The sequence below is a fragment of the Sturnira hondurensis genome, unplaced genomic scaffold (assembly GCF_014824575.4).
Source record: "Sturnira hondurensis isolate 20B ecotype Veracruz unplaced genomic scaffold, ASM1482457v3 Scaffold0001304, whole genome shotgun sequence".
NCBI classification, from domain to species: Eukaryota; Metazoa; Chordata; class Mammalia; order Chiroptera; family Phyllostomidae; genus Sturnira; species Sturnira hondurensis.
Genome location: NW_028073935.1, coordinates 5760140 through 5768764, shown reverse-complemented (window position 1 = coordinate 5768764; position 8625 = coordinate 5760140). Strand labels below are relative to the sequence as shown.

At 38.3% G+C, this 8625-nt stretch overlaps 1 pseudogene; it reads left to right on the top strand.

Annotated features, from left to right (window-relative positions):
• The first annotated feature begins 5700 nt into the window (after positions 1-5700).
• Positions 5701-6761, top strand: LOC119004186 (membrane-bound transcription factor site-2 protease-like; annotated as a pseudogene).
• The last annotated feature ends 1864 nt before the right edge of the window (positions 6762-8625 follow it).

The following is an 8625-nucleotide window of genomic DNA, read 5'->3' as shown; positions in this document are numbered from 1 at the left end:
CAAGATACCTACAGGAGACTGCACCACTGAATTCCACAGGTATCCTACCACAGGAGTTCACGCCATAAACTCAGGGTACCAGAACAGATCAATCTAAGAAGCTGAGGCCAACGAGAAGAGCAGCACAAACAATGGGGAGACAAAGAAACAATCCCCAAATGAAAGAAAAGGAGGAAGCCACAGAAAGAATGTTAGATGAAATAGAGGCCAGTCAACTATCAGATGTGGAATTCAAAGCACTGGTTATCAGGAAATTCAAAGAGCTTACAACGAACTACCAGAAACTACAGGGGAGCTACAATGAACTCTCCACAAATTATACCAGCATGAAAAAGGAAATAGAAGCCATCAGCAAAGGCCAAGAGGAAATGAAAAATACAATTTCTGAATTGAAGAACACAGTAGAAGGTATGAAGAGTAGGATTGATGAGGCGGAGGACCGCATAAGCGAGCTCGAAGACAAGGTGGAAAGAATCTCCCAGACAGACGAGGTAATGGAAAAGAGAATCAGAAAAAATGAGGAGAGTCTAAGAGAAATACAAGACAATATGAAACGTAATAATATCCGAATAATAGGAATACCAGAAGGGGAAGAAGAAGAACAAGGGATAGAAAACCTACTTGAAAGAGTAATAACAGAAAATTTTCCTAAGATGAGGGGAGAGAAAGTCACACGAATCCAGGAATCGCAGAGAGTCCCAGGCAGGTGGAACCCAAAGAGGCCTACTGCAAGACACATCATCATTAAAATGGCAAAACTCCAGGACAAAGAGAGAATCCTAAAGGCAGCAAGGGAGAAAAAGGAAGTAACATACAAGGGGGTCCCAATAAGGTTGGCTAATGACTTCTCAACGGAAACATTCCAAGCAAGAAAAGAATGGCAGGAAATATTCCAAGTAATGAGAAACAGAGGCCTACAACCGAGACTGCTTTATCCAGCAAGGCTCTCAATCAAGATAGAAGGCCAAATAAAGAGCTTCCAAGACAAAAGAAGTCTAAAAGAATACGCCTCCACAAAACCTGCTCTACAAGAATTACTAAAAGGGCTGCTTTAAGGAAAGGAAGGAAAAGAGAGAGACAGAGAGGAACACAGGTACATAAATGGCAATGAATAAGTACCTTTCGATAATAACTTTAAACGTAAATGGATTAAATGCACCAATTAAGAGACATAGAATAGCTGAATGGATAAGAAAGCATGACCCACACATATGCTGCCTACAAGAGACTCACCTGAGGACAAAAGACCACCACAGACTGAAAGTGAAAGGATGGAAACAAATTTTCCAAGCAAATGGACATGAAAAAAAAGCCGGGGTAGCAATCCTCATATCAGACAAAATAGACTTCAAAAAAAAGGCTATAAAGAGAGACCCAGAAGGTCACTTCATAATACTCAAGGGAAGAATCCACCAAGAAGACATTAACATCATAAATATATATGCACCCAACACAGGAGCACCCAAATATATAAAGAAAATCCTAGAGGACCTCAAGAAAGATATTGACAGCAACACAATTATAGTAGGGGATTTTAACACCCCACTGTCAAAAATGGACAGATCTTCCAAACAAAATATCAACAAAGATATAGCAGCATTAAACGACACTCTAGAAGAAATGGACCTAATTGATATATATAGAGCCATCCATCCCAAAGAAACTAAATACACTTTCTTTTCAAACGCACATGGAACATTTTCAAAGATAGATCACATGATAGGACACAAAACCAGTCTCAACAACTTCAGGAAAATAGAAATCATACCAAGCATCTTCTCTGATCACAAGGGACTGAAATTGGAAACCAACCCCACAGGAAAAAACCCAAAACACCCAAAATCATGGAGACTGAATGGTAGGCTATTGAACAATGAATGGGTCAAGATTGAAATTAGGGAGGAAATCAAAAAACTCCTTGAAACAAATGAAAATGAACTCACCACAACCCAAAATTTATGGGACACAGTGAAGGCAGTCCTGAGAGGGAAGTTCATAGCGATACAGGCTCACCTAAAGAGGATAGAAACATTTCAAACAAACAACCTAACCCAACGCCTGCAAGAACTCGAGGAACAACAACAAAGACAGCCCAGAGCAAGTAGAAGGAAGGAAATAACCAAGATCAAAGCAGAATTAAATGACATAGAGACTAAAAGCACAATTCTAAAGATCAATGAATCCAGGAGTTGGTTTTTTGAAAAGATAAACAAAATAGACAAACCTTTAAGTAGGCTCATTAAGAAAAGAAGAGAGAGGACACAAATAAACACAATCAGAAATGAAAGAGGAGAGATTACAACTGATACCACAGAAATAGAAAGGATTGTAAGAAATTACTATGCGGAACTGTATGCCAAGAAATTTGAAAACCTGGGTGAAATGGACAAATTTCTAGAAAAATATAATCTTCCAAAACTCAATGAAAAAGAAGCAGAAAACCTGAACAGGCCAATAACAGCAAATGAAATTGAAGAAGTAATCAAAAAACTCCCATCACACAAAAGCCCTGGGCCAGATGGTTTCACAGGAGAATTCTACAAAGCTTTTAAGGAAGAGCTAACCCCTATTCTTCACAGACTATTCCAAAAAATCCAAAAGGAGGGAAAACTCCCCAACTCTTTCTATGAAGCCAGCATCACCCTAATCCCAAAGCCAGATAGAGACACAACAAAGAAAGAAAATTACAGACCAATATCACTGATGAACATAGATGCTAAAATCCTCAACAAAATATTGGCAAATCGCATCCAACAATATATCAAAAAGATCATACACCACGACCAAGTGGGATTCATCCCGGGGATGCAAGGATGGTTCAATATACGCAAATCAATAAATGTAATACACGAAATAAACAAAAGCAAAGACAAAAACCACATGGTCATATCAATAGATGCGGAAAAAGCTTTTGATAAGGTACAACACCCATTTATGATAAAGGTACTCAGCAAGGTGGGAATAGAGGGAACATTCCTCAATATAATAAAGGCCATATATGAAAGACCTACAGCCAACATCATACTCAATGGGCAAAAACTAAAAGCTTTTCCACTAAGATCAGGTACAAGACAAGGTTGCCCACTTTCACCACTTCTATTCAATATAGTATTAGAAGTTCTAGCTGCAGCGATCAGACAAGAAAAGGAAATAAAAGGCATCCAAATCGGAAAGGAGGAAACAAAACTGGCATTGTTTGCAGATGACATGATAGTGTACATGGAAAACCCTATAGCCTCTACCAAAAAACTGCTGGAACTAATAAATGAATTTGGCATAACAGCGGGATACAAGGTTAATATCCAGAAATCAAAGGCATTTTTGTATACCAACAATGAAGCAGCAGAAGCAGAAATCAGGAAAAAAATCCCATTCGATATAGCAAAAAGAAAAATAAAATATCTGGGAATAAACCTAACCAAGGAGGTAAAAGACCTGTATGCAGAAAACTACACAACACTGAAGAAAGAAATCAAGGAAGACACAAATAAATGGAAACATATACCGTGTTCATGGATTGGAAGAATTAACATCATCAAAATGTCCATACTACCCAAAGCAATTTACAGATTCAATGCAATACCTATTAAAGTACCAATGGCGTATTTCACAGACATAGAACAAACACTTCAAAAATTTATATGGAACCAGAAAAGACCCCGAATAGCTGCTGCAATTTTGAGAAAGAAGAACAAAGTAGGAGGGATCACAATACCTGATATCAAACTGTATTACAAGGCCACTGTAATCAAAACAGCCTGGTACTGGCACAAAAACAGGCACATAGACCAATGGAATAGAACAGAGAGCCCAGAAATAAACCCAACTCTCTACAGTCAATTAATATTCGACAAAGGGGGCAATAACATAAAATGGAGTAAAGACAGCCTTTTCAACAAATGGTGTTGGGAGAACTGGACAGCTACATGCAAAAAAATGAAACTTGAGCACCAACTTACACCATACACCAAAATAAATTCAAGGTGGATAAAAGACTTAAATATAAGCCGTGAAACCATTAAAACCCTAGAGGAGAGCCTTGGCAAGAAAATCTCAGATATTCTACGCAGCAATATTTTTACTGATACGTCCCCTAGAGCAAGGAACATAAAGGAAAGAATAAACAAATGGGATCTCATCAAAATTAAAAGCTTCTGCATGGCTAAGGAAAACAGTATCAAGATACAAAGAGAAGCAACAGCTTGGGAAAACATATTTGCCAATGATACCTCAGATAAGGGTTTAATCTCCAAAATATACAAAGAACTCATTCGGCTCCACTCAAAGAAGACAAGCAACCCAATCAAAAAATGGGCAGAGGACTTGAACAGACATTTCTCCAAGGAGGACATACAGAGAATCCAGAGACACATGAAAAGATGCTCGATATCACTAGCTATCAGAGAGATGCAAATTAAAACCGCAATGAGATACCACTTAACACCAGTCAGATTGGCTATCATAAACAAAGAAACAAACAACAAGTGCTGGAGAGGTTGTGGGGAAAAGGGGACTCTAGTTCACTGTTGGTGGGATTGCAGACTGGTACAACCACTATGGAAAACAGTATGGAATTTTCTAAGAAAACTAAAAATGAACGTACCTTTTGACCCAGCAATTCCACTCTTGGGAGTATATCCTAAGAACCCTGAAACACCAATCCAAAAGAACCTATGCACCCCGATGTTCATAGCAGCACAATTTACGATAGCCAAGAGTTGGAAGCAGCCTAGATGCCCATCGGTAAATGACTGGATCAAAAAACTATGGTACATTTACACAATGGAATTCTATGCTGCAGAAAGGAAGAAGGAACTACTACCCTTTGCAACATCATGGATGGAACTGGAAAGCATTATGCTGAGCGAAATAAGCCAGGCGGTGAAAGACAAATATCATATGATCTCACCATTAACAGGAATCTAAACAAACCAAACAAGCAAGCAAAATACAACCAATGACACTCAAATATGGAACAGGCTGTCAGGGCCCAGAGGGGAGAGGGGAGAGAATCATAGGGGAAAAGGGAATGGACTCACACGAACAAGTATAAAAGACACATGGACAATAACTAAGGGTGGGGGGTGGAAAGGGGAGGGAGGCGGGGAGCATGGGGTGGGGGGCGGACAGGGTTGGGATTATAAGACAGAAACCTGTACTTGAACAAGAATTAAATAAAAATTATATTTAAAAAAATAAATAAATAAATATATATATATTTAAAAAAAAAAGAAAGAAATCAGCCTATAGTCTCATGGGAACTCCTTTGTAAGTAACTGTCTCCTTTTCTCTTGCTATTTCTTTAGAGTCTCTCCTTAACTTTAACACTGGGTAATGTAATTATGATGTGCCTTGATGAATGCATCCTTGGGTCCAACTTCTTTGGGACTCTCTGAGCCTCCTGGGCTTCCTGGAAGTCTTTCCTTTACCAGATTAGGGTAGTTCTCTTTCATTATTTCTTTCAAGTAAGTTTTCAAATTCTTCCTCTTCCTATTCTCCTTCTGGCACCCCTATGATTTGTATGTTGGAACATTTAAAGTTGTTCCGGAGGTTCCTAAGTTTGTCCTCATTTTTTTGAATTCTTCTTCCTTTATTGTGTTCTGGTTGAATGTTTATTTCTTTCTTCTGATCCATATCATTGATTTGAGTCCTGGTTTCCTTCCTATCACTGTTGGTTCCTTGTCCAAGTGACCCATTTTTTTCACTGAAGTCCTCATCAATGGTGTTGTACATGAAATTAGACATGAGATAGCTGCTATTAGGGAGCAAATTCAATTTAATGGCTTTGGGATTTTTCTCTTCATTATTTATCCTGGACCATTTTTGTTGATCTGTTCACCATTAATTTATAACTTGTATCACCAGTCCAGAAGCTAAGAATGTTTCAAGCACATATTTGGTATAATTTTGTCCTTGTAGACTGAGTGTTTAGGTGTTATTCTCCTCCTTGTGATTCTCTTGCCCTTTCATTACTCAGGAGTCAGGATGTTTATTGCTGAATAGCTGAGGACTCACCCGCCATTGGATCCAGAGGCTTTTTTGTGCGGAAAATTTTTATCCATATATAAGATTGTCACGATATTGGAATGAATGTCTAGATACTATTGCCTGTGAAACCCAAATTGGATACTTCATAAGAGCATCAACTTTACAGCAGTTAAGCTTGTCAACTTAGTATATGAATGGCTAGATGGTTTGACTGAATACTGGAATAATCAAAGCCTCACAGATGTGTCCTTTTCCTACCGAAATAATTTTAATAAACATTTGAATACATATGTACCTGCTCAGAAAGCAGTTGAAGCTACCCAAGTCTGTAGAACCAATAAAGACTGTAAAAAACCTCAAGTTCAGATTTATGCACAACACCTTCTTTGTAAACTCACACTACCTCAATAAAAGTGAAATACCCACTTTAAATCAATATTTTGTAAATAGGACATCCACTGCGGCTTCACTACACAGTTAGCATCACCAGTTTTATAACATATTTTAACTTTCTAAACATAGGTCTTCTTGTGGTTGTGGAGATATTTGGCAAGTACCTGACTGCCCTCCCAGGGGCTCTAGCTATTGTTAATGCAGTGCTCTGATTTGCTTTGAATGGACAATTAATTTCAAACTCTTTCCTGGATGCTACCCTTACCTCAGTGATTAAAGAAAATGATGTCAAAGATGTGATAGGATTTTTCATCTCGTTTGGTAGCACTGTACTTTTGGCTGCCAGTGTGACCCAGGGACTCTCAATGGTTATAGCATGATAACATTTTCACTCATCTAACAAAATCTCTAAGTTACAATATAAAATATTGAAAAATATTACTTGATAAGAAATATAAAGAGTTTCCTTAAATTGCATTTTAGCCAACAACTTTAAGCTCCTCCTATATCCAGAATTTTCAAACCCTGGGATGGAAATAAAAAAGATGAAATGCAAGGTATAGTCTTTGACTGCATTCTAAAGGCTAAACTTACAAACTTTAGATGCTCATGGAACAATATCTCAACAAGTGCAAATTCTTGTCAAACCATTTGTTGTGACTGTATATCATGACACAATAGTTTAAAGGAGAACAAAAATGGGTGCAAATAATTGGGGAAAACTTCTTTAAAAAACATCATTAATCCAAATTTGAAGGACAAGACTTTGACCAAGTGGAAGGGTTAGCATTTTGTTGGCCTATATCTCTAGTCTGTTGTCTTGTCTGAGTATTTTAAAACTTAATATTTTATTGCTTTGTTCTCTGACAACTGAGGTCTCATTACACTTAAATTAATAAAATTGTGAGGTGTGGGAAGATGGTGGCAGAGTAGGACAAAGGATTTTGCTTCCCTCCATGCACCGGAGAAAGACCAGGCTGATCTGCGGAGGAGCACAGCACATGCCCAACAGGAACCCAGCACATAAGAAGGCAGGACTCCAGGGTGTGTAGCAGACACTGAATGACCAGAGGTTGAGGAGAGGAGAAAACCGCAGATCAACAAGGTATCCCACCACAGAAGTTCACACCATAAACCCAGGGAACAAGAACAGATCAATTTAAGAAGCTGAGGCCAACAAGAAAGAATCACAAACAATGGGAAGACAAAGAAACAATCCACAAATAAAACAAAAGGAGGAAGTCTCAGAATGAATGTTAGACAAAATAGAGGCAAGTCAACTATCAGATATTGAATTCAAAGCACTGGTTATCAGGAAATTCAAAGAGCTTACAACAAGCTACCAGAAACTACAGGGGAGCTACAATGAACTCTCTGCAAATTATACCAACATGAAAAGGGAAATAGAAACCATCAGCAAAGGCCAAGAGGAAATGAAAAATACAATTTCTGAACTGAAGAACACAGTAGAAGGTCTGAAGAGTAGGATTGATGAGGCAGAAGACCGCATAAGCAAGCTCAAAGACAGGGTAGAAAGGATCTCCCAGACGGACCAAGTAATGGAAAAGATAATCAGAAAAAATGAGAAGAGTTTAAGATAAATGCAAGACAATATGAAACATAATAATATCCGAATAATAGGAATACCAGAAGGAGAAGAAGAAGAACAGGGGATAGAAAACCTACTTGCAAGAGTAATAACAGTAAATTTTCCTAAGTTGAGGAGAGAGAAAGTCACATGAATCCAGAAATCACAGAGAGTCCCAGGCTGGTGGAACCCAAAGAGGCCTACTGCAAGACACATCATCATTAAAATGGCAAAACAACAAGACAAAGAGAGAATCCTAAATGCTGCAAGGGAGAAAAAGGAAGTAACACACAAGGGGGTCCCAATAAGGTTGGCTACTGACTTCTCAATGGAAACATTCCAAGCAAGAAAAGAATGGCAGGAAATATTTCAAGTAATGAGAAACAGAGGCCTACAATCAAGGCTACTGTACCCAGCAAGGCTCTCAATCGAGATAGAAGGCCAAATAAAGAGCTCCCAAGACAAAAGAAGTCTAAAAGAATATGCCTCCACCAAACCAGCTCTACAAGAATTACTAAAAGGGCTGCTTTAAGGAAAGGAAGGAAAAGAGAGAGACAGAGAGGAACACAGGTACACAAATGGCAATGAATAAGTACCTTTTAATAATAACCTTAAACGTAAATGGATTGAATGCACCAATTAAAAGACATAGAATA